At 38.1% G+C, this 27,589-nt stretch overlaps 1 protein-coding gene and 1 long non-coding RNA gene across 5 annotated transcripts in view; one reads left to right on the top strand and one right to left on the bottom strand.

The window, feature by feature from the left end:
- Positions 1-21,026, bottom strand: part of CMKLR2 (chemerin chemokine-like receptor 2) — a 45,249-nt gene extending 24,223 nt beyond the window's left edge. For 2 of the 4 annotated variants that reach the window (XM_057503665.1, XM_036927945.2), the window contains exon 1: positions 2,713-3,209. The gene's annotated coding sequence lies outside the window, so the exon portion shown is untranslated. Of the gene's footprint in view, positions 1-2,712; positions 3,210-17,097; positions 17,251-19,338; positions 19,527-20,835 lie in introns of those variants that run through there. The other 2 variants (XM_036927944.2, XM_036927941.2) reach the window with 2 other exon arrangements.
- Positions 17,582-27,284, top strand: LOC130684067 (uncharacterized). The gene is made up of 2 exons (XR_008998200.1): positions 17,582-17,878; positions 26,660-27,284. It is a non-coding gene; the product is annotated as an uncharacterized LOC130684067 (long non-coding RNA).
- Positions 27,285-27,589: the final 305 nt, after the last annotated feature.

Raw genomic sequence — 27,589 nt, 5'->3', positions numbered from 1 at the left:
CTTTTTATTTTGTTTCATTATTTGTCAGAGAAGATGTGAAGGTTAAGTAGAATCTGGCTACGCATGCACACACACATACATGTACAAATATTGAGTTAAGTTAATTTCATAAATGAGTAATAAAATTGCTATACTAAATCATTTTATCTCTTTATTTCTCTATGACTCTCCTTAATTAATAATAAATATAAAACTAGGCACTCAATTACCATTCTAGCAAAGATTGTACACATCTTTAAAGATTGCTTTATTTGTAGTAATACTTAAACTATTTATTAAAAGCAAATACTACTTTCTTGTAGTATGTCACTAGTTCTTGTGACATTAAGTTTTGAACTTTCAATTGAAAATAGGAAGGTTCTTCAAGATAGCAGGTCTAGTCTCCTGACAAAGTCTTTGTCATAGAAAAACAAATACAAGGACAGTTACAAATTAAAAGAGAAAAGACAAAAACAAATGCAGTATGTGACCACTGATTAGATGCTGATTTTTTTTTACATTTATCTTTTTAAAAAATTAGGGTATAGATATTGATTTTTAAAAGCTATAAAAGTAATTTTGAGGATATTTGGGGGAATCTAAATATAGACTGGATATCATTAAGACATTATTTTTTGTTTTCTTAGTTGTGTTAATAATATTGTTTTGTAGGAGAATGCTCCTTTGTGAGAGTGTCTGATAAAGTCTTGGGGGCTGAAGTTTGCAACATAATTTACAAACACTCAGAAAAAAAAATACATAGTAGTTGTCTAGCTGGGAGTTTATAACCTGATTCTAATCATGAAAAACAGTGGCTGGAAATGCATTGTCCAGATACCCTTTCAAGGAAAAACTTGTCCAAGGTCTTGGGAGAGCCACTAAGAGAGCCTCCACCTAGCAGCCATTCAGGGACTGCAAGTACTGCAAAGAGCCCTCATGCCCTTCTAGAGTGGCTCACCTCCCACCATGACTGAAATAGAAGCAGAAGGCCTGGCCACTTTGGCCCACCTGGGGACAATTCTGAGGGGTCCATTTTAGCTCTGATTCAGAGGTTTACCTAGAGTAGATGATGTTTGTCAGCTCTACCCTGCAGCTCAATTTCTTCTCCTGCCCATCTGCCCCTTTCCACACATGGGTCTTGCTCCTAAGGACAAAATCTAATACATATCTGATCACTAAACTCTGTCTCAGCGTCTTCTAGGAGAACTCAACCTGTCACATGAGATGGATATCAGACAACCTCCAAATGAGGAACACTTCTTTTTAAGTTCTGTTTTCTTAAAAAATGCCAATGTCATCAAAGACAAAGAAAAGCTACAGAAATGTTCCAAATTAAAAGAGACTAAGGAGACAGGACAACTAAATGTAATGTGTGATGCTAGACTGAAGCCTGTACTGGAGAAAAATAAAAGGCCAAAAAGAACATTATTGGATCACTTGACAAAATTGGAATATGCCTTATAGATAATAGTACTGCATCAATTCAAAATTTTATGTAATTGGTAAGTATACAATGGTTATGTAGAATGTCCCTGTTCTTAAGAAATAGACACAAATAGACACTTATGGAAAAGGGGGCATGAAGTATGCAGCTTCCCATACAATGGTTCAGAATGCTACATATACAGAGAGAATATAAAAGTAAATGAGGAAAATTTTAACAATTGGTGAGTGTAGGCAAAGGGGATGTAAGAGAATTCTTTGTATTTTTCTTCCAACTTTTCTGTAAGCCTAAAATTATTTTCAAGTCAGAAGTTAGAGTATATATATATAAATAATTAATAAGTCAACCAGATACAGCAAAATATTAGCAACTGATCTGGACAATAGGTATATAGTTCTGTGAACTGTTCTTTCAACTTCTCTGAATGCTTGAAATTTTTCATAATAAAAAGTTGGAAAGAAAATACCGGCCAGGATATTTGCTGTGGCTTAACTCTTAAATACTTGCAAGACGATACCTTTTCGAGCACTAAGCCTTTATTTCAAGTTGCTGCCCCAAGCTTAATAGTTATTCTATGTGTGATTAACTGAGAGAAACAGTTAAGCATACCAATTAGACTCTTAAAGTTCTCCCCTCTATAAAGTAGAACTCTTTAAGTCATTAATTATTTACCTCCTCACTCTAAGAAACCCCATTTGATATACAGTGTACCTGAGTACCAAAACTTTGTCTTTTTCAATTCTCTGCTGTATCCTTAGTTACTAGAACAATTCCTTAAACATGAAATATGCTTAATAAATATCTGTTGAAAGAATAAGTGAGGTAGACCTAAAATAAATATGTTAATACAGGTTAATAATTTTACCTACTAAACGTCAGCTCCCGTCATTATGGTCAAAATTTAATTTGGTTTTATTTCTTGGGCTTACTTTCTCTTTCTCACTGCAAATTGGAAGGATCAGCATTCTGGAATTATTTCAGCAACCAATAAAGTAATCTGAATGAACCTGAGCTCGAAAATAGTTTGAGCTAGCTGTTGGAGTCCTGGAGGGAGCAACAGAGAGCCTTTCGAATGCAAGCCCTTTAGGGCACTCAGGGGTAGAGAGACCTTGAAGCAAAAAGTGCAGTCCAACTGAGGTCCAGGGAGGGGATGACTCACCACATAGGATAGCAAGACTTTAAATCAGGAGAACAGATGCTCACACACGTGGAGGAATAAAGTCAGATGGCTATAAAGAGCCACATGTCAGAGAAAATAGCTTACATATTACTGAAATGTCAATACTCACTCATTGAGACCAGAAATGAATAAAGCTGCAGGAGACGGATCAGCCAGGAGTCAGAATGCAGAAATCAGGACTAGAACAAGAACCAAGAGGAACCCAAACAGCTGTGGAAATAGGATGCAGTAGCCGGGGGTATCAGTTTTGTCCTATTTGTCCACATGGGGTTGGGCAGAAGTGTTAACTGCAAAACAACTGCCTTCTCATGATCGTGACCTCCTGGCAAACCAATAGAGGCTGGCCGATGGTGCTGGTGACTAAGGGAAGCTCAGTCCGAACTGGCAAGTGTCACCCTGAAACACACTCTGCTGTTGTGTCAGGATCTTTCAGGACACCCTTTATGCTCTGTTTTACTACATTGTACCTACTCTTTCTACCTTCAGCTCAGAATCAGAGAAAGGTGAGCTAAGTATAACCAAGACCTTTCAATTTTTTCATCTTTATTCTCTTGTCCAGCCTCTCCCTTCTCACTTTCCAATCTAGAAAACTGCTTGCTCCCTAGGCAACTTATATTTAAAATTTTCAATATGTAATTAGTTACTTTGCATTGAATAATGAAAAATTATCCTTTTAACTAACAGACCAAGCAAATATCTTAAGTTTTCATTACACATTGAAGTGGAACTTTTAAAAATGAAATCAGTAAAGTAGTCTTAATACAGATATGCCGTAAGACATGATTTATGGTATGTAAGTATCTTGAAAAATATGATTTATAATTGGGTTTTATTTTCAGATATTTTACCTGTTTACAGTGACAGTACTACATAAAAAATGTTTCTTCCATTTTCTTTTTAGATTTATTTTATTAAAAAATAGACACCTATGTTCATTGCAGCATTACTTAAAATAACAAAGATATGGAAGGAACCCAAGTGCCCACCAATATATGAATGGTAAAGAATATGTGGTACATACACAAACTGGAATATTACTCAAGCCGTAAAAAAGAAATCTTGCCATTTGCGACAACATGGATAGACCTAGAGGGTGTCCTGCTAAGGAAAATAAGTCAGATAGAGAAAGACAAATACCATGTCACTTTCCTTATATGTGGGAAGAAAGAGAAAAGAAAGAAATACTCAGCTTTGGACTATACTAAGATTGGCCTATGAAAGGACTTTACTGGCGATGTCAGCAGTGTGGCCAAGAGCCAAGTTAGCCGAAGGGGAGTGTTACTCCAAAACCTGACTAAGTTAGTACACCAAAAAAGCAAAGGCATTAAAATAATAAAAAGGTTTAACTTCTATAATATATCCGTAACTTTGCAGTAAGAAATTCTGCAGGAAGAAACTATTTTACTTTCATTATAAAATTTGTGAGTTTTAGTTCATTATTCTTTTACATTGAATTACATATGAATAAGGGGATCAGAATTTTCTGTGTTTAGGGCTTGTGTGGAAAAATTCTGAATGACTTGGAAATAGACAAAAAAATTCTTGGGTATGCTATCTAGTGTGTCAAATTCTCTCTGCCTGCCACTTTCTTTGAGTAATTTACAACTGTGCAAGTTGTAGACAACTTAGAATAATGTCAATGATCAACAAAATATTAGCAAACTGAATTAAAAAATATATCAAGAGGATCATACATCATGATCAAGTGGGATTCATCCCAGGGATGCAAGGATGGTACAACATTCGAAAATCCATCTCATCCACCACATCAACAAAAAGAAGGACAAAACCCACATGATCACCTCCGTAGATGCTGAAAAAGCATCCAACAAAACTCAACATCCATTCATGATAAAAACTCTCAACAAAATGGGTATAGAGGGCAAGTACCTCAACAAATAAAGGCCATATACGACAAACCCACAGCCAACAACATACTTAACAGCGAGATGCTGAAAGCTTTTCCCCTAAGATCGGAAACAAGACAAGGATGCCAACTCTCCCCGGTTTTATTCAACATAGTACTGGAGGTTCTAGCCATGGCAATCAGACAACACAAAGAAATAAAAGGCATCCAGATAGGTAAGGAAGAAGCCAAACTGTCACTCACTGCAGATGACATGATACGTACATAAAAAACCCTAAAGAATCCACTCCAAAACTACTAGAATTAATATCTGAAATCAGCAAAGTTGCAGGATACAAAATTAATACACAGAAATCTGTTGCATTCCTATACACTAACGATGAACTAGCAGAAAGACAAATCAGGAAAACAATTCCATTTACAATGGCATCAAAAAGAATAAAATACCTAGGAATAAACCTAACCAAGGAAGTGAAAGACCTATACCCTGAAAACTACAAGACACTCTTAAGAGAAATTAAAGAGGACACTAATAAATGGAAATTCATCCCATGCTATTGGGTAGGAAATATTAATATTGTCAAAATGGCCATCCTGCCTAAAGCAATCTACAGATTCAATGCAATCCCCATCGAAATACAAACAGCATTCTTAAACAAACTGGAACAAATAGTTATAAAATTCATATGAAACCACCAAAGACCCCAAATAGCCGAAGCAATCCTGAGAAGGAAGAATAAAGGAGGGGGGATCTCATCTCCCAACTTCAAGCTCTACTACAAAGCCACAATAACCAACACAATTTGGTACTGGCACAAGAACAGACCCATAGACCACTGGAACAGAATAGAGAGTCCATATATTAACCCAAGCATATATGGTCACTTAATATATGATAAAGGAGCCATGGACATACAATGGGGAAATGACAGCCTCTTCAACAGCTGGTGTTGGCAAAACTGGACAGCTACATGCAAGAGAATGAATGTCTAACTCCATACACAAAAGTAAACTCAAAATGGATCAAAGACCTGAATGCAAGTCATGAAACCATGAACTCTTAGAAGAAAACATAAGCAAAACTCTCTTGAATATAAACATGAGCAACTTCTTCATGAACACATCTCCACAGGCTAGGGAAATATAAGCAAAAATGAACAAATGGGACTACATCATGCCAAAAAGCTTCTGTACAGCAAAGGACACCATCAGTAGAACAAAAAGGCATCCTACAGTATGGGAGAATATATTTGTCAATATATCTGACATATCTGACAAGGGCTTAACACCCAAAATATATAAAGAACTCACATGCCTCAACACGCAAAAAGCAAATAACACTATTACAAAAATGGGTAGAGGATATGAACAGACACTTCTCCAAAGAAGAAATTCAGATGGCCAACAGGCACATTAAAAGGTGCTCCACATCGCTAATCATCAGAGAAATGCAAATTAAAACCACAATGAGATATCACCTCACACCAGTTAGGATGGCTACCATCCAAAAGACAAACAACAACAAATGCTGGTGAGGATGTGGAGAAAGGAAAACCCTCCTACACTGCTGGTGGGAATGTAAATTAGTTCAACCATTGTGGAAAGCAGTATGGAGGTTCCTCAAAAAGTTCAAAATAGAAATACCATTTGACCCAGGAATCCCACTTCTAGGAATTTACCCCAAGAATGGAGCAGCCCAGTTTGAAAAAGACAGATGTACCCCTAGTTTATCACAGCACTACTTACAATAGCCAAGAAATGGAAGCAACCTAAGTGTCCATCAGTAGATGAATGGATAAAGAAGATGTGGTATATATACACAATGGAATATTATTCAGCCATACGAAGAAAACAAATCCTACCATTTGCAACAACATGGATGGAGCTAGAGGGTATTATGCTCAGTGAAATAAGCCAGGCGGAGAAAGACAAGTACCAAATGATTTCACTCATATGTGGAGTATAAGAACAAAGAAAAACTGAAGGAACAAAACAGCAGCAGACTCACAGAACCCAAGAATGGGCTAACAGTTACAAAAGGGAAAGGGACTGGGGCGGATGGGTGGAAAGGCAGGGATAAGGGTAAAAAGGGGCATTACGATTAGCACACATAATGTAGGTTGGGGTGAGCCACAGGGAAGGCAGTATAACACATAGAAGACAAGTAGTGATTCTACAGCATCTTACTGTACTGATGGACAGAGACTATAATGGGGTATGTGGTGGGGGCTTGATAATGGAGGGAATCTAGTAACCACAATGTTGCTCATGTAATTGTATATTAATGATACAAAAAAAAAAAAAGAAAAGAAAAGAAAGGGAGACAAAAAAGAAAGAATAATGCCAATGATCCTTGTCCACAGAAATACAATGAATTGTATCTAGTGAATGCAACTGATGATTGCTCTGTGAATAGTAACCACTCTGGCCATTTTGTTGTTGTTTATAAATCCAACATTTTGATGGCCTATGTATACTTTGAATTCTCCTTTTAACCTATTGTAACATCTTACTGATTCTATCATTCATTAGTGAGCTAAATAAAATCTTTGAAACATGTTAATTTTACATTTGTATATGAGTCATTATTTTCCTGTTTAAAAAATTCGTTATTTTAATAGGTCTTCAGTCCAAAAGTGTTGGTCTGGCCTTGGGAGGACAACTCAGAGTGGAGAGAGGGTGTTAGTAAGGTTTTCAAATACATATATGTATATGAAGTTTCTTTCTGGTCCACTCAATTTCCAAAAGCTAAATTTGCCTTCCACTCCTAGGATAATGATGGACCTGAACATCAGGACGGGGGAAGCACTCCCTCGGAAGACTGGAGGGCTAAGTGGAACAACAGACAAGCAGGGAAGGGCTTAAGGAGAACCCTGATACCACCATGAGCTTGGTATTGCCCAAGCGAATTCCTTGGGGATGCCAGACTCTCTTCCCTTCATCCTATCTGTTCCCTTTAAGGACTGTGTGTTGTAAGCCAGGTTCTTCCTAGGACTGTTGGAATCAAGAGACCAACAAGCAAGATTAATATAACTGTTTTGCACAGCCAGAGTATTAACACAGTATTCAAATATGTGCAGCTTCCCTTTTATCTCTCTCTCTCTCTTTTTTTCTTTTTTGCAGTCAGACTGAGGTCACTCTAATGCCTGCAGCAGCTACTCAGAATCAGGGAGCCAAGACAATGTCCTAGCATTCCTCAAACTCCAAAATAACTGGTTTAGCTGTGGCACTTTGCCTGATCTGTGCTGCAGTTTGAAAGCACAGAAGGCTTCTTTGGCTGGAGAACACTATCTGCCAGACAAAGTGCGACAGAGAGAAGTCACAGCAGCCCCCAAAGAAATTCCAGTTATATCTAATTTATAACTGCCCTTGCCTCAATTCTCCCTTGGGATATTTAAATTTATCTACGGTGTTTATGTAAAGTTGAGTTTTATTTCTGCATTCCCCCTTTCTGGTCTTCCGTGTCTGTCTGCTTTCTCGTCATCCTGGTCTCTCCAGTTGTTAAACTTCCCTCTTTCCCACCAGTCCATCCTCACTGCATACTTCAATGTAATCCAGAAACAGTCATAAGCATTTCTGGGCAGTATTTTACGACGGTTAAGAACTGGAGCCCTAGAGTCAGCAGGGCCATTTACTATGTATCTGTGTGGCCTTGGTAAGTTAGCAAAAAGCTCTAAGCCTCAATTGGTCCATCAGTAAAATAGGCATAATAACTATATCCACTTGATTGGTCAGCTCTGAGGGTGAAATGAGACAATTAAGTGAAGTTCAGTGTCTGTTACATCGTCACCTATTACTATCCTAATTTTCTTCTCTATCGCCCATCTCCTGTTTCCTCTTCCCTCTGTTTCTGGTGCACTTCTAGTTCCCACTTTCTTATTTGCAGGTACTACTTCACTTTTTTTCTTCTTAGTCCAACATAGAGACTGACAGTGTTCAGGAAATGCTACTCCAAAATATGGCACCTGGGCGTATTGATTACCTTAAGCTGAAGGACTGTGAGAAACGGCAGGCACAGGACAGACTCTCTGACTTTCCCCGAGGCAGGTTCTAAGACCCTCATATGAGAGGTGCCCCTCTTACACCCTGAAGAAAGGAGCATCCTTATCACCTAAAACAAGGCACTCAGAGGAATTTCAACAAACAATACCTGTGCTACTCTAAACTCACACCCCTTCTGTCCTATTACATTTTTTCCACAATTCTCCACTTTTCATCCTCATTCACAAACACTCAAGTTTAACTGTTTCCTCAAATCTTCATTTCCTTAGGAAGTCTCCTGCATTGTGTAAAACTTACATTAAAAAATATTTGTATGCTTTTCTCTTGTTAACCTGTCTTTTGTTACAGCAGCCCCAGCCCAGAATCTAGAAATATCTTTTCCTCCTCCCCTACAATGGGAAAACTAAGACAGTGGCCACATGTACCATATCATTTTGTCTGGTGACAACTAACTTCGGTTTCTTTATCTGTGATCTGGGAGAAACCCCATCCGTAAACCATTGCAGGGTTGTTGTAAGAACTGTACAAGGTGATGAATGTGTGTAGCACGGTGCCTGGCTCATAGGACTGTAGGATACTGTTAGTATTTTACTTCATGAATCCTCTTATTAGGGTGTATTAAAAAATAATTCACATAACTAACAAATGACTGTTGAAAGGTAGCAAATTCCCAGGCTCCCAGCTAATTTAATGATCACTGACTCTAATCAGAGAGCTTGTTTGATGGTATTATTTGTGATTAATTTAAATAACATTTTGATTTATGTGTCATCCTAAGAGAAAATATCGGCTGAAAGATACCAATGGAAGCAACAAAAAATGGTTTCTTGCTGTCACAGTAAAGCTACATTGTGCTCATTCATTCCTTTCCAAAGGAGGACATTCTGATCCTGTGATAATGTTCTACTAAAGGATTTTATTTATTTTTCATCTAATTACTCATGTAGATGAGTTCATTTCATGTGATGAAGATCAGTACAACATAGCTGGGCTTCTTGCTGTAATCCCACTGACTTAATATATATAATCCAACTGTCTAGAAAATTTATCACTTGTGTTTGAAACAATCTTCTCAACAAGAAAAATCCCAGTTCTTCCAAAGAAGTCCTATTTGGGCATTCTCCTAAGTTTGATTGCTTTAAAAAAATTTAGAAGGTAAAAAATGTCCATTCTTTATGAAATTACTGAAAAGCACTCCATGGATCTGAATAGATTCCATGTGACATGGCTGGAAAAGAGATCCAGTTTTTAAAAATCAAGCTTTTGTTTATTTGAGGCTGAAATAACTGAGTGTGAATATTCTTGTATATATTCTAGTAAAACTTATAACAGAGAGGCCCTTTCTACAATCCTTTTTTTTTCCCTTCTTGTGTTTGGGAGATGTCATTAATACATTTCCGGGAAAATCTGAAAATAATACTTGTATTTGTGGTTGACTAAAATTCCTCCTATGAGACAAGCAGTTTAAGTGTGTGCTTAAGTGTCCCCTTCCCTATTCAATCCCTCAAAAAATAAAAGGCAAACCATGGAGAAATGGCATGTTTTTACATGAAATATCATCCCAGAGCAAGGCATCTATCCCAGACAAAGTATGAAGAACTTAGTTTTACCAGAATTTTATTATCTTCTAAATTTTTCCCATCTCTTGGTTAGTGCCTATAAAGAACTTTATTAGTGTATATTTTGTGTGCATATTAATAATGATAAAAATTACTCCAGAGGTGAATGGTTTTATTTTGAATGGAGTTAATGAAGTGAAAGCCCATATGGGGCAGAATAACAATCAAACAAAAGTCATGTTTAATATTATCAGTACAATTGGATGATAGAATAAATAATTTATAGCAACTTAATATTTTCCATGAGGTAACCAAACAATTGATTTGACAAAGCTCTTATTTGTTGAACTTGCTGGTGTTTTTGGAATTCAAGAGAAAATAACTAGCTCTTCTAAAGGGTAAGCTGTATTTTTAGATGTTGCTTTCCTAAATGAACTCTTCCCTGACCTCCACAAACCTATCCCCAGTCTAAATCAGGGTTCTTGCTCTACATTCTTCACTTACAATTTTTGGTTATGTATCTGAATGCTTATTTGATGAATGTCTCTCTCTTCCAGCAGGCTATAGTTTTGTTGCTCAATAATATGTGCCGACTGGGGGAAAGACTATTAAGTGAGTTTTGATAAAAGACATTCATATCCACAGGCTTCTTTATAACAACTAACATTTGCTTTTGTCTGAGAACACAAAGGTGAGTTTGAGAAGGGAATTTAAGTTCCTAATTATCATCAAATCCATACATTACTGTGTTTAGTTCCTCTTTCTTATTAAAGGTGTTGAAAGAATGTTGTGTACCTAGGAAAGCTAGCCTCACTCTTGAGAGATGTGTTAAATTTGTGCAGCCACATAACTAGACCAAGACTTCTGACTGACAACAGGTCCCATTTCCAGGGAAAGATGAGATTTTCCTCCAAACTACTATCAAGGGTAAGCTACATCATTATAAACTGTATGGCTGTCTGATCATGTGTTGATTATAATTAAAACCAGTTCCCCTAACCACATGCAAAAGGAAACAAATACCAAGCACACCTAATTATATAATAGTGTTTAACACATTATGGGAATACCTAACATTTGCTGAGCACTTGTTAAATACAATAAAATGTGAACTAACTTTACATACATTTTCACATTTAGTTCTCACAACAATCCTGTGAGGTTCTATTATTATTTCCATGAGGCTAGAAGACGTTGGGATAAGTGGTGAAGCCCAGACAAGACTTCTGGGTCTGTATGACTTTGGGGACTTCCTTCTTAACTCTTGTACACACCCTCTCTGTCATAATTATCTGTTAATGTGTTTATCTCCCTTGCTAACCTGTAATATCCTCAGGGGCAAGGATTATGTTTTACTTTTCCTTATGTCTCAAATATAGAGCAGAGTGTAGGAAACACAATAGATGCTCAATTAAAGTTCAGTGAATGAAGGAGGAAGTGCTTTCTCAGTCATCAGAACTAAAGTCTGTTTAGTGGGGTTTCAGTGTTAAATACTGTTAACTATATAATGTATGTAAGTAAAATATACAAATCAAAAAATATATAATATGACTACATATAAAAATATATTTTACTATTTTTATTATATTAGTGATCCATATTTTATATTGAAACATAAGAAATTGCCATTTTGTTAGGTCAGAATGGTCAAGGTCAAATACACTTTCATATGGTACAAACTAACAACAAAAAAACTAGGTCAGCTCTTAGTTATATAACTAAGCACAATGCCCCATTACCAGATTTTTTTTCCACTCAAATAGAGATTTATCATTATAAACCACCAAAGTTTTATGAAATATGAAGCATTTTGAATAAATGTCACAAAAATAAAATAAAAATGTCCTATCTATAAGCACTTGCTTCTAGGTCCAATGACCTAATTTTATAAACAGATTACTTTTCATGCCACTAGGGACAATTCGGTCCTATGAAAATTCAACGCTGCACATATTTATTAGATTTCGCTTGGATTCTCTGTCGTTTCAAACTGCCAAGTTGCATACCTCCTTTCAGAGCCCTTCTCCATGAACTCCTCCCTTTTTAGTACAAACTCTGCCTTTATCCCAAGCCCTGATGCACCCCCTAGTGTTCCTCAAACACTTGTGTAATGCTATTTCATGTGTTTGTAATAATCACTTTCTGTTGAATATTGAGATCTATGGCAACCGATGACATAAAGCATGATTAACTGGTTGAACATGGACATTTCTTTAATACCTTTTTTCTTTTTTGCATAAAGAGAAACACAGAACTAGGACCTCAGAGAGTAACCCTGGAAGCCACTTTAAGCACACATGAGATATACTTTGCTTCTGCATGATTCCTGAGATAAGACTATGACCGCTCCTTACTGAATTATTTGTGTTAAACTCTATGAAATGAATAACTTTCTTGGCTTCACCTTACTTGGACCCTTGTCATCCAGAAACTGCCTTTTTGCCAGGGATGCCGAGGCTTCTGGTGTTTGGTTTTAAGAATGTCCACCTAATCCACTGGTGGGCCTGAATTCTTTTCCTACTCCAGTTTTCAACTTAAAAACTAGGCTCAAAATAAAGTCCACTTGGGAATTTCCTGGTCCCGGATGGGGTTTGCCTGCTTTTGAGTGCAGCTGTATTATTGGAATTGGTTAAATTCTGAAATACTTTATGTAGATGAGCAACACTGGTATTACAGGTTTCCAGGACCAAAGTGAGAACCTCCATGGCAGAGTTCAGTTAGACGTGGATTTCTAGAGAAAAGTGGCCAGCAGTGGTGAAAATTGCACAGCAAAAAATGTAAAATGCTATATAAACATATTTCTATTGTAACATTAAAATTCCCCCAGGTGGCAGTGGACACAAATCATGCAGTATTTAGAGTTTTAATTTAGGAATCACTGGGGTGCCCCCACTGGCTGATGCAGTACCCACTCTGCCTACTACCACATTTGAGAAGAGTTTGTTAATAAAGTATTTCTGGGCCTCCAAGGGTGAATTACATGTGTCTGTATATAAGTTTGCTCCTCTTAGGGCACCAAGCCTCTATCAGGTGCACCACCAGAGCACCTGGGCTACGTTGTCCTGTTGAAGCTGGGATGAGCTTTGGGATGAAATGAGAGTAGTGGGTTGAAGAATTGGCTTCCATTATATATTTTTTGTTAGAGGAGACCCAAAATAGGGCTGCTCGTGCACTGATGTTTTAGGGGAAACAATTCCACATTTCACTTGCATGCTGCATTCTTACCCACCCCTCCTCTCAGAGGTCAAAGGCTGTTTTGGGCTCCTCTTTTCTAGCAAGTTCTTCTATAGGCCCAGGCTTCCACAAGGCTCCTCAGGCCAAGGAAGACTTCTGGTGGGTTCACCCCATCAGTTGCTCATCAAATCCAAATCTTTTCATCTCATTTTAACTCGTGAGGGACGACACCAATACCCACTTCTCTGCCTCACCTCCTCTGTTAACTTGCACACTCCCTTTCTCATTCATCACCCCCCTTTACTGACCTCTATTCTGTAGGTAGGACACACTTTTAAAACTTTTTAGTGTTAACAACTTAATTCTGTCTGCCTGGCAGCACAACTAACTCAAAGCTTACCAAGGTGATATCTTTCCATTAAAATCTTGGTGTCTTCTATCACACCAGCTGAGAGTTCAGTCAATATTTGCTTGACTGCATGTGACATGGACAGGTGGCCTCTTAGTTCATAGTGAACAAATAACCAACCTTCTCCCCCCAAAAATGGAACATAGCAGACTCCCAAATAAATAATCAAAATTTCCAACTTCCATTTTCCTTTGCCTGAACATGCAGGTGAAAACTGAGAGTAAAAGAACACAATACAAAATTTAAACCATTCAAAAAGCCCTTACACAGCTTATTTCTTTGATTTGATAAATTCCTTTATCACAAACCAAGTCTTTATTAGCATGCCTCTTTTAGAGCGTTGTTGTACGCAGTGTCTCACACACTCAAGTTCACGTGGGCTAGTCGGCTGTGTTTGCTGAACAAGGTGCCAAAGAGATCAAGGGTGGATGACTGGCTCTCCCCTAAGTCAGTTTGCTTAAAAGAGAAATTCTTCGCAGACAAAAATAGAGCCCCCTCCCTCCCCACCACCTCACCCATTTAATCCCTACCCTTCTGCCTTCTGACTAATCATTTGGCCAATATCTTCACTTGAATGAAAGGAGGACTGTATATAATTTCTAGCAAAAAGTTTGTACTTGAATCGTGTATACTTTGTTCCTACGGACACATTTTCTTTAACAATGATGGGCACTTTTCCAATTATTTGCTTATCAATGGAATACTTGGAACATACTGTGATAATTGAAGAATATGAAAGAAGAGAATCTGAGTAAGAGACTTTCTCACCAATATTTATTAGGTACCCACTATATGTACTAGGTACCCATTACACACATCACACTGAGCAATGACTTAACCAGCAGAGGTTAAAAAGAGAGGAAGGGGTTGGATTGCTGGAAGGAACCTAGCCCATTAGACTTATTTTAGAGGAAAGGAAAATGAGGTCCAGAGAGATTGCTCTGCCTCAAGCCATATTAGAAACAAGTTAGGGACAGAGTTAGGATTGGAGCTTTGGGGTGACAGGAAAAATCAAAATAACAAGTATAAAGATACCGTACAATCATAGATATGAGGCGTATTTGGAAACTGTCCAATTTAAGAGAATGCTAGGTTAGTAATCTTCATTTAACTAGTTATGTTTTTCCACCTTTTAAATATTTATGCTATCAGTTTTTATTGTGCTCTTGGCCTTTTCTCCTTTCATTAAGAGTTTTATGAGGCAGAAACTTTTCCAAAAGTTAATGCCACCAAAGAAGGTAGGTCAATTAGAACTAAGGAGCCCCCACAAGACTGAAGGGTTTAACTATTGAAAGTAGTGACTTGAAAAAGGTAGATGGGAATTTTCAATATTATAAGGTTTTTAGATTACAAAAGTAATGATCTACTAGAGAAAGTTAGGGGGAAAAAAGTAGAGATATATCACCTGAAGGGAACCAGCATATTCTACTGTGGCACGAAACTTATTTTGAACAAAAGCACCTGAGTTCCTGATATCTTATCCGCCTAAAAATTTTGAGCAGAGGCATTTGAGGTCCCAAAAGAACTCAGTTGTCATATATCCTCTCCCAAAGGAGCAACCAGGGAAGACTGACTCATATCACAGATGAGAAGTCTACATACCACAGCTAAACAGACATTAACATTAAAACTATCATGTTGTCCTTTTATTCTCCTAAGAGCCCATTTGTCTTTCTAAAAAGCCATTTGTTTTCCCAGTAAGAACCCATTCTCCCCTTCCCCTTCCCTTAAGAAGTTAGTTGTTTTCCAGTAATGGCCCTTTCTCCCTTCCCTTTATCTGCCAGGACCGCGTAAAAACCTCAAATTCTACCCATCCCTTTGAGTCACATTATTCTGTGACCTCCCCTATGTATGCTAATAAAAATGTGACTAAATTTTGTGTTTTCTCTTGCTAATGTCTCTTTTGTCAGTTTAACTCACAGGCCTTCCAGAACACAACCTAAGAGGGTGGAGGAAAATTTTTCATTCCTTACACACCAGTAACACACCATAAGCTCACTACCAGCTTAACTCAGCTATTCTCAGTTTTGTAAATTTTCTTCATTTACTTTTCACATAAATATAATCATTGTTGACAGTACAAGCATCCGTCCATGATGCTACACAACTCTCCAAATTATGATTTCCTATTGACTGCAAAATATTTCATTGAGCTGATATCTAAGAAGTTCCCTAACTAGACTCTTACTGTTGAATATTTAGATTTCTCCTGTTTAAAATTATAAATAATTTGGAAGAAAATCTTTGAACATAAGGCTTTTTTCCATTTAAAGTTATTTCCTAGGCTAACTCCAAGTGCTGTACCCTTTGAAAATGGAATATTGGGTTATACATCTCAAGGGGATGACAATTAGTGGTAATGAAACAGAAAATGTACACTTTTTATAAACTAAATGACTTAAGTCTCAGTAAAATCATAAACACCATGAAAACACTTAAAAACCATTTCGTGTCTGGAAGATGTGCAGCCTAATGAGGCTTACTCAGTATGAGGAATTACTTGAACTAGGTAATTTGAGACCTCAAGAAAGGTCCTTTGGCCTTTTTTTACCCCCCTACCAGACAAAAAATACTACAGGATTAATTTAGCAACAAGTTTGTGGAAACCTGGGGAATGAGCTGAAGTGAAAAGGGCCAATTTAGGAGAGCAATTGCTGATGAAAAGTTTTTATCAACCCTTCATTTCGTTTTCATTAGCTTTCATTTGGAGGAAGGATAAACCATCAGGCAAAAAGCAGTTGGTGCTCACAGGTACCCGACTACCAAAGGAGCAATGGCATGAGCTGAACCTCTTCTCCCAGCTGCTTCCCTGCGTTTAGCCATTTGTCCTTCATTAGGAAGCCCAAGTACCAATTATTCTAACAGGCAATTGATTATGAGATTTCAAAAAGGCAGCAGCAAAAGAAAAATGTTTGTTTTGAAGAACCACCAGCTATTCATCTTAAAAAGAGGAAGAAACAACCGAACCACATTATGTAACTCAATTCAGAACTTTTTCCTACCTTGTAATCTAAAGAGGGCAAAATCCATTTTCATCTCAGAGTACCATTTTCTCCTACTAGATTTCTCTACAGTGGGCTTTCCACAAAGGATATTTGATTATTTGATTATATTCTGAGTCATAGTCACTTAAAATCCACATTTATGAGCTATAATTTTCTAGGTAAAAGCTGAGGAAATTACTGAAAGTTCTTTGTGCCCTCCCACTCACCCACCCCAGCAATTCCTTCTGTTCTTTCGGTGTTTTAGATTTAATCAGCAGCCGTGGCAAACCCTGTTGTAATCCTTTCTGAATGTTTTTGGCAGGACCAAAAATATGAATTTGCACACAGAGCTTTTTGTAAACTATCAGGAGTCCTTTTTCTTTTTGGCCAGTTGGTAGTTAGTAACAATTCTGTTTTGTAAATAAATCATCTGCAGGAATCCTCATCAGGTCAGCTGCAAACGTGTCAGTTTGAGGAAAACAAATAAGAAAGCACTTACCAGTTAAGTTACTGTCAGGAGAGGAGTTATTGTGATGTCTGGAAGTAACCTTTCCGCTTCAGAATGAAATGGAGGGTGGTTTTCATAGCGGCTTCGTGGTATACTCTTTTCCCAGCCTCCACTTTTGGCTTTTGTCTGGATTTTGAAATGACACTGTAGAGGAGAATGATGTTGGGTTTCATTTGAATGTGGTTCTTCCCTTCCTCCACCACCCTCCATAAAAATTCATCATATATTCCAGGAGAAAAGTAAGCAGCGAACATACTGCAAAATTAATTCTTTTGCACAGCATGCACGTGAGTGTAACTGAGGTTTGTTTTTTGAATGGAAATCACTGTTATTGCCTGCGGTGCTACAGGCTGAAAAAAGCCGCGAAGGGGGAGGCACCAACCCCTCCTTTGTTTGGGTGGGCTTTTTGCTTTTGAAAAGTTAAGTTAAATTTCATTCCAAGGGTGGAATGAAAAGAACCTTTAGAATGTGAAAGGAGAGCTCTTCAATTGCACAGCAAACTGTAGGACTCATTAGGACAAACATTTCTTTTACTGCATTTCAGCGTATTTCTGATAGTGAAGAACTGAATCACATATTAAAGTATGTCTTTTACTTTTGATTTCTTTACTTAGGGAGGTTGAGAGGGAATTTTCCAGGCTCTGAGGAAATTACAGGCTTGATTTTTATTCCTCCTCTCATTTGTGCTCCAGGCAGATGTGGGCACATCTGTGTACCTGAGGCAGGACTCAGAATTCAGACATTCACAGAATGAGAAATTAAGAATTTAAAGGTAAGCAAGCCTTGATATGGTTAGCTTCCTTCTGCAGGGCTAACTTGATTTTTGTAAGGTCTAACATCAAGTTGATCATTTGATAATTGGAAATTGAACATTATTAGGTCATAAAACATTGTTAGGCTGCTAATTGAACACTGGTCAGTGGGATCCCAGAGAAGCACATGGTTTTGTATTTGCTGTGAAAGACTGAAAGGGGGAGGAATGTACCACCCCAAAGGTGGCTTAAGGATTGTTTTTAACTGATTATTTTTAAGAAACTTCAGACACTAAAGAAACTCTAAAAGCAGAAGTTACCCCTTTTGTAAAGGAAATCTACATTTATAAAGTATATTTACATTTGAAAGAGGACCTGTATCAGGAAGTGAGTTAGTACCGGAGAGAACTTTTTCACCTGGGATATTTGGGTGCCTGGCAGGGCCATCTTTGTTTACCAAACAGTTCCTCACCTTCCAGTGAATTGCCGTCCCCGCTTATGCCCTAGAGCTGTATCTCTTTTTTTAGCTCAGGATGGTATCTAGTCCTCAGTCTTCCGGCCACCTTTTGAGCCTCCTTTGTGGAGCACTATATGTACGGAATTAAAATCGTTCTTTTCTTCTCTTGTTAATCTGTCTTTTTTACAGAAGGGTTTTAACCAAGAACAATGAAAGGTAGAAGGAAAATCATTGTTCCTTCCCTGCAAGACCAAGTCTACAAAATCTAAAGCATAATCCTCACTGTGGGGGGTGAGGATGGGGTGGGAACATACCAGAATGACCTTGGGGGATGGGGTGGGTATGCTTTTCAAACGGCAAATATCCCTCAACCTGTAAGGAGTACTTCTTCCGTATCTGCCCAATCCCTTGGTTCCACAGAAATACCCACCAGTGCTCATTCTGGCATATTTCTTTGCAGTGTTACCTGAGTGTAGATGTGGTCATTGAGGAGGGAGTAGTGGGGCTCTCTGCCGGAGACTCTCCTCGAGTCACCAGTTCTCTGCATCAGTAGTATTAGTATTTAATAGTTAGATGCTGTCTTCTATAATCACAAAAGCAATTTCATCCACAAGACATTCTGGAGAGAATTTCAGTTAGTTCAGTTACATGGTTTTGAGTTGATTTTTTGGTGGTAGAGAGGGAAGCACAGAGCAGCAAAGGATAGAGAAAGAAGACATGACATTTAACAAGCACTTACTATGTGCCAAGTCTAGTGCATAACATAAACCCAGGAAAGTGTAAGCATTTCATTTTTATGTTTTAGCTACCCTCGGAATCAACAGAATTGAAACATATGCTTACTTAGCTTTGAAACTGGTCCAAAAAACTCAAGAACAGTAAACAAAATCTTTAGGCTAATGAGCCCTACAGTTTGCCAGGCATTTGAGGAACTCTCACACGTTCTAAGGCATGCCATCTAGTTGATCCATTATTCAAAAGCAGTTGAAGCTGCAGTGCTCAGATGTGCTAGCGATAACTTACCTGCCACCCCAGATATTCAGTGGGTGCAACGGACATCAGCCAGGCTGTTGGGCGCACTGGTTAAGCTGGTGAGTTAGTTCATTGGAGATCTTTCAAAAGAGCCTCTACTGTCAGTTGCAGAGTTGGGGTTCAGTTACAGGCATTCTGACTCCAAACTCCTGTCTGTAGAGACTTCACCATTAATCTATCTGTCTATAAGAACAGATGTTTCCAGAATTGAGTGAATGGGAGAAAGAGGCAGGAATAATTTCTGCCAGGTAAAAGGATTTAAGATCGTTCCACCACTTTCTACATCGTTCAAGTTCCCTGAAGCCTCTTGTGGTCTGGATTTCAAAGGGTCTCTCAAGAGGCGCGTATGTGCATAAGCAGGTCTGTAGGATCAACTGGGCTCAAACGAGAAGATAACAGTGCCTCTATCATATTGTTTTGGGGAACAGAATATCTCTTATCCTAGAAATAGCTTCTCTGCACTGATGCTTAAAATTTCACTGTTGAAACTGTTCTTTGGAAAAGATGCATTTTAGAGGAGGAATTTTGTGTCAAGCCAGTGAAGTCCTAATAGAGTGGAATGGACAATTTTACGATGGCCATCACCCCTCCCGACCCCAAACCCACCTGAAAAAATTGGAATCAGCATTTTGACCTCCATCTTTTGCTATGGTCAAGGATATTGTTATTCTTTCCTTGAAGCAAACTTGCCCCAGACACCTAAATGCTCTGATGATAGAAAGATCATAAATAGACATTTGGAAGAATACGATAGGGTCATACTGATTTTTGTTAATCATTACTGATCTTTTTGTTATTGTTTATTTTTTAAAAATTAAGCCCTGAACATAACCACTGGAAAACACCTAACACGATATAAGTGGACATTTTCTTTTAAAAAGCTGCTCTGTGAAAAACAGAAAGACTTCACTTCTTTTCAGTTGTTTTCCTCTTGTTCTACTGGCCCTTCTTAGGCCTGTTTCTTCGCGGTAGGAAGGGTCAGAAATTAGACTTCGGAGCCGTAATTGGGTTGAACAGTGAAGCGGGAACTATGGCACGCTTTTCCTAGGCACTGAAACGGACTCAGTCACAGACTTGGGGGCTCTGTGGGGGTCACACTGAGGGGCCTTGCCAACCTTACCGTACAGGGCACCTCTCCAGCCACCTAAACCAAAGAATTCCCAAAGGCCGCTGAAGACAAAGCCTTTTCCGAGGTCTTGTTTTTAATTCTGTAGGGCCACTGCAGGAACTGACTTGAGGGTACTCAGGAAGTCTGTTAGAGGATTTAGCTATACATCTTTTTAATTCAGATACACAAAGCTCTAATGACCTGCGGAAATGTGGGGACAGGCTCCTATTGTTATCTCTAATTTGAATAAACCTTCTCTTTTAATATGCCAAATGCCAAACCAAATGAAAGCTACATGCAAGGATTTAGGTTGATTTTCTTCCCTGCAAATCTCAGATGCTCAGGGCCTGAAGCTTTCAGAGGGCAAAGTAAACACTCACCTTTCAGAAGGTGCCTATGCCGCGCAGCTGCCGGGAAGCGTGCAGGAAAGGCTTCAGGGCTCTGTGCTCTGAATCTTGATGGTTAATTTCTGTGGGAGAACTGGTTGCAGCTACCCTGAGTCTTGAAAAAAGTATTTCCTCTTTTTGTAACCAAGGGAGGTAAATAATCTTTTAACTTACTGCCTTGGAAAAAGAAATGTGGGTTGCCAGTGGTTAAATAAATCTGTTGTATATCACTTAGTCAACAGGCATCTGGGTGACACCATAGTTGGTCCCGATTCAAGAGAAAGAACTGTTCTGGGAGTTCAGGCCACTCCCAATGATTTGCCCTAATTGCACTACTTTTCTTGTTAAACTGCAGATTATGGATATGATGTAAGTGTATCTGGATTTTTCTAAAATGTCATATTTAGGGAAAGAAAAAGGATTGGAGAAGAGAGCATATTCTCTCAACTCTAACAGATTTAACCACTCCTTGGATTTTTCATTAAGAAATTGGTGGCCCGGGGGCGTATTGCAGCCACAGCTGTGATTTGTTTGCATTGAGCTGTGTTTCCTGGAGTTTGAATTAATTTCCATCATTTAAAAATCAGGAGATCTTACACAGCCATTCAGATTATTGTTTCCCCAAGGAAAAAATGGACATATCTGGGTCACAATGGGCCTGCATCACAAATGGATACAGTCGGAGGAGGCCGAGAAGTGGCTGCCCCCAAGACCCCCACCCCCCGCCCACTTTTGGCAGGGCATTGCTTCGCAGTCCCACACCTTTCTCCTCTGCCCTCCTCCCTCTGAGGACATCTTTCTGGGCCGTCCAGGAATTTGCCCTTTTTGACCTTTGTGTCCCTTTAAAAATCTTTTCCTGTTAACTTTCTTCAGTGTAGGAAACTTGAGTGCACAGAGCTGGTAACAATTGGGCAGTCACATTTATTTCATAATGAATTTTAGGTTTGAAGCTTTTGAAATATTTTTTTATTGAGGTATAGTTGATATACAATATTATATTGATTTCAGGTGTACAATATAGTGATTCAGCAATTATCTGCATTATTAAATGCTCACCCCCATAAGTGTAATTACTATGATTATCTCCATTATTAAATGTTCATCCCAACAAGTGTACTATCTGCCAATATATATATGACAATATTATTGACTATATTCTCTGCTGTTCTTTCATCCCTGTGGCTAACTTTTATATATATATATATAATTTTTGGGGTGAGACACATTTAGGAACTGCATTTCTTCCTTTTTTTTTTTTTTTTTTTGCTGTGTATCCTTTTAAATTAAAGTATCATTGATGTACAGTCTTAGGACTAACTTATATATGTAACTGAGGTTTTGTGCCTTTTTATCCCCCTCACCTATAGGTTTTACATTTTTAAAAAATGAATCCTCTATGTTTTCCTAGTAAAACCGGAATGCATTATAAAATATGATTAAATTAACAAAATCAACTTTAACTAGCTTAATTATGAACAGTGGTGTACCAAGAAGGTGCAATGGGGAGCCATCTGTCCAGGTGCAGGCGATAAGGGAGTGTACCGTGTAGGGAATTTAAAAACAATAATAAAGCCAACTGAAGCCCTTCTGCTTTTTGTGTGATCACAATGCGCCAGCAATTCTAAACAAGGTCAGTGATAAAACAATCCTCCCATCAAAAAAATCCTTTGTGGGCTTCTTCTAAACAATTGCTTTGATTAGTGTGAGTTGGAGTTTTATATTTCACATGCACTTTATTTTACAATGTGTTTTAAATGAAAGTTCATTACTTATTTTTATTTTAATTTTTGTTCCTTATTCTTTAGTAGACTGTATTGTTTACATGGAAGTTAATCGAAAAATTCCCTTAGTGTGGCCCCAGTGCCATGCGTGGACTCAGTTCTGCTTGCTTTTGAGATTAAGTTGGTAATGATTCCAAATCACTGGTGCAGTATGTTTCCCCACTGAGATACTGCATATGCCTGTATTAAAACAACAGGTTGGAAATGCGCGCAATGGCGCCTCAATAAAAATGAAGAAACAGAACCTAAGTCATTGCACCTTCTGTACTCCATGCCACCTCTTGGAGTTTTGGGTTATATTTAGAATGTAAAACACTGAAACAAGGGAAAGCTGCAAGGTGAGCTATTTTTTGTTTGGCAAATGTCAATTTTCATCCACAGAGGAATTTTTTTAATGAATATGGATAATATTTTTAAAATTGAAAATCATTTAAAAATGGTTTATTTTAAAATAAGAGACTGATTAAGAAGTAAAAGAATTAGAGCAATGATATGATTCAATAGTTGCCTAAACTGTACCTTATGCAGACAAAGCATTTATATTAAAATTCAGTTATTAATTGCTGATGTAGGTAAGGGAAAGTATCTTTTCCCCCTGACTAAGTGGTCTCCTGTAACAAAAGACAGATAAACAAGAGAAAAGCATACATATTTATGTCATGTAAGTTTAACATGACATGGGGGCCTTCAAAAGGAAATGAAGACTTGAAGAAACAGTTAAACCTAAGTTGTTTTATGCTAGTTTTGATGAAGAGTGGAAAGTCCATGAAAAAAATGTGATAAGACAAAAAAGGATATGAACTAAGAGTAGTAAACTGGGGGAAACAGCAGGCCTGTTTGTGCAAATTCCTCTTGGTGTCTTGGAGATAAGGGTGCTCCTTCCCTTATGGGTGGGTGTATGGGGGGCAGCTTTCATGTGAGGGTTTTATGACCTTCGTCAGGGGAAGATCAGAAAGCCCTTCCTAAGTTTTATGACCTGCTTCAGGAAAAGATCAGAAGGCTCTTCCTGCATATACTGTGTCACAGATTCCTTCAGCTTAAAGTATTCAGTATACAAGGTGCCATATTTTGGGTAGCGTGTCCTAAGCTCTGTCGCTGGACATTTATTTACATGAAATATTATCATAGCAGGCTGTAACCAAGGGATCTGCAGTCAAATTGTTAGAGATAAAAACCTTTGAAGACATAGTTGTTTTTTCTCTTTCTGTACTATAAATATGTATGATTTATTTTGCATAATTTATTTATATTTTATATAAATATATATTTATATAAATAGATATTTATATTTATATATATAGATGTAGGGAATCATATATAGATGAAATCAGTAAATGAAAATTCTCACCATCTGCATTTCTTTTTGCTTCATTTCATGAAATAACTGAAAACAATTTGGTCATATTGAGAAGGGTGGGGCTACTAAAAATTCATCTCCTCCATGTGTTAGCGTACAGGTACACCACTGTCACAACACAGGGACCATCAGGGTAATTAATGTAGGAGAGAAAAAATTTTCCTCTATACTGTTAGGAATCATGTTTGAGGTCTGTGAATTAAACTGACAAAAGACAGATTAATAGGAGAAGAGGTTATTTCACAAGCACACAGGGCTACGCAGAAAATAAGTGAAAACCTAAAGAAGCAATTAGAGCTGGGAACTTATATACCATTTTAACAAAGGGCCTAAAAATTGTGGAGAGTTGCTTAGACAAAGATGGGGTGGGCTATTAGGGTGATACATCTTGGGAAGGTGACTAGGAAATGTGTGGTAGAGGGTTGTTTAGTAAAGGCTTTGGTTTGAATGTTTGTCTCCCCAAAATTCATGTTAATCCTAAGCCCCAAAGGTGATAGAATTAGGAGGTGGGGTCTCTGGGGGGTGTAGTTCATGAGGTGGAGCCCTCATGAATGGGATTCGTGCTCTTCTAAAGGTCCAGAGAACTCCCTCGGCTCTTCTTCTACCACATGAGGACACAGCGAGAAGTCACTGGCTCTGAACCAGGAGGGGGCCCCTCACCAGACGACCATGCTGGCGCCTTGACCCTGGACTTCCCAGTCTCCAGACTGTGAGAAATAAATTTCTATGGTTTATAAGCTACCCAGTCTGTAATATTGTCTTACAGCATCCTGAACAGATTAAGACAATAAGGTTTGTTATGCAGACTGAAGCCAGTTACATCTCTGGTGAAAGGAGTTCATTCTCTTCCTCCTTTTGCTGGTACAGGAGAGGGAGACACCTTTACAAACGGGAAATTTATGTTACCTTCACAAAAAGAAATTTACACCCTGTTTTTAGGCAGAAAGAGAGAGGGCAGAGAGTTTTTCCTGTGTCTGCTGTTTCTTAATTGCCTTTAGCTCAAAATAATACTTATGCCAAAGTGGCGTATTTTGTGGTGGCATACACCGATCCCTTCAGTGACCTCAGGAACTCAGCCAGATGTGTTCAGGTCCACTAGGTTTATTCTCTTGTGTGGGAGCTCTTTGTACCGAATTTCTTTTCCTTTTTTTAAAAATGGTGGTTAAAAAAAACACATAAAATTTACCATCTTAACCATTTTTAAGTATGCAGTTCAGTAGTTCAATATTTACGTTGTCCTGAAATAGATCTCCAGAACTTTTTAATCTAATAAACATGCAATTCTGTGCTCATTAAACAAAAACTCCCAGTTTCATATTGAATTTTTAAAAGAAGTTTCAACTGACAGGTTAGGCAAAGGAAAGACCCCAGGTTAAGTGGCCAGCATGAGGAAGGACAGTGTGAAGGGTGAGGGAACCACCTGCAGAACCAATGTGGGTAAAAAGGACAGTGTAAACAGGTCCTGACAGGGACAGCCTGATGTGCCAGGAGAGGTGGAGGCCCAGGTGGAGTCCCTAGAGTGTCCACCTGGGGCCCAGGCCATTGCTTTGACCATAGTCTTTGAAGATGCTTGTCATCCTTGGACTGAAAGGCCATGGAATGACATGTCAGCTGCTTGTTGAGGCTTTATTTTTCTGCAGTTTGTGTCATGTCATAACACCTTCCACCTACCCATTCAAAGTAACTCTGGAAATACTAACTTTTTTCAATTGAAGAAATGGTGTGCTTATCATAGAAAATTTAGAAAATATAAAAAGCATAAAATAACAATTAAAATCACCCTGAACTCTACCATTTTGAGAAACCAAACCCTTGACATGTTGGCATATTTCTATATTTTAAAAATACTTATGCAAGATTAGGTTGTACTTGCAGTTTTGTAATCCACCCATTTTACTTATACCATGAACATTTTTCCATATCATTCATTATATCTTACTCAAAAACATGTTTACAATGACTGCATAATATCACATCCATGGATGTTCTTCAAGGCATATTTAAAAAGTGGCAACTTTACTGCCATTCTGGAACACAGAGGTTGCAGTGCTATCAAGCCTGTCTTCAAAGCAATTCCTGGTAAATCTTATGCTGAAATAAAGTACTATGAAGCTAGATCCAAAGATAAACACACTGTAAGAATATCAAAGTGAAATATAAAACCTTAACACAGGCTGCAATTTAGACAAATAGAAACAGAATCTGGTATCTGCAATTTAGGTAAATAGAAACAGAATCTGGTGTTATCTGTCAACAAACAAAGTAGAGAGCTTTTCCATAAAATTAAATAATGATGTGATGTGTTATGCACTACATTTGTAGCAGCATAATTACAATAATGAGACATATTTAACATAATGAGACTCTGTGTTTTAAAAATGGTAAATCATGCCAAGCATGCTATTTGGTGTTGCCCAGTTATTAAACCATTTAATATTTCCATTTAAATTTTATGAGGTCCAGGAAGCAAATTGAAGAGAAATTTTTGTTGAATTATAAGCATATTAAATGGAAAAATGAAAGCTTCTCCTGCATCCTCCAGAGTCACTTAGTAACCAAGTTGCAAGTTTATAGCTTCAGTTCCAATCCACTAGCCCTGTCCAATGAACAGATTTATCGTATTTTAAAGCATAATAAAAAGAGCATACTTAATATTTTATTTTCTTTCTTGTCATTTCAGCCATCAAATGGTTGCAATAAATGTCACACTTTGGAAATTGACCTGTGAAAGCCAAACCCAAAACATTGTGGTACCAGTGCACAAAAGGGTGAGAAATGCAAAGAGGAGGGCACTTATGGCCAAAACAGAAAATGGAAATGGCACTGAAGAAATTACAGGTTGTGAGAAAAGGCAGAGTCAGACTGATGAAGGAACATCGCACTCGGAGATATAGGGCCCAGTCCTGAGAAAGGCACTGGCCACACATTTTCCAGAAGACGTCTTTGCTGTCCAGAACAGAGACTCTCAACTTTGAGATTCATTGGCTTGAGTCAGAGGGAGAGGGGGAACCCCCACATACTGACTCCAAAATTTGGGCTTTAGCAGCGCCTGCATTCTAATTCCAGCTTTCTCTCCCAGCTCTGCTGAATGACTTCAGACAAGTTGCTAATGTTCTCAAAGCCCTGGTTGTCTTACCTGGATAATGAGGGTAATGACATTGCCTACGTCAGGGTATTGTTGTGAGGTTTCAGTCAGACAGTTTATGTAAAACCACATAAAAGGTGAAGTCTCGATAAATGTTTGTGTCAATATTAATAATAACTATATAATTATAATAATAAATTATATTATTACATTTATATAATAGATGTTTATGCTATGTTTTTATTTCTCTCCATGAACTGCCCAGTTACACTTTCTGTTACCATCTATTCTCCTTGTAACAGGGACCGTAATTGCCTCCTCAAAGCTCAGTCCTTCCTTCTTATCAGAACCACAATTTTATTTAGGACAGCAATATTCAGATGAAAGAGGGCATTTCCCAGCTTCCACTGAAGCTGAGAATGGCCACTAAAGTCTATGTAGAAAACACTGGCTGGGCCTTTAAGGAAAGCTGGCTCTGCTTTGGAAATAGGCCTCCGGAAGGTCAACAAGGTGACTGAAGCTGCT

Source organism: Manis pentadactyla, chromosome 6, assembly GCF_030020395.1.
Source record: "Manis pentadactyla isolate mManPen7 chromosome 6, mManPen7.hap1, whole genome shotgun sequence".
In the NCBI taxonomy this organism is placed as follows: domain Eukaryota; kingdom Metazoa; phylum Chordata; class Mammalia; order Pholidota; family Manidae; genus Manis; species Manis pentadactyla.
Note: the sequence above shows the minus strand (reverse complement) of the source record. Positions and strands in the feature narration are given on the sequence as shown.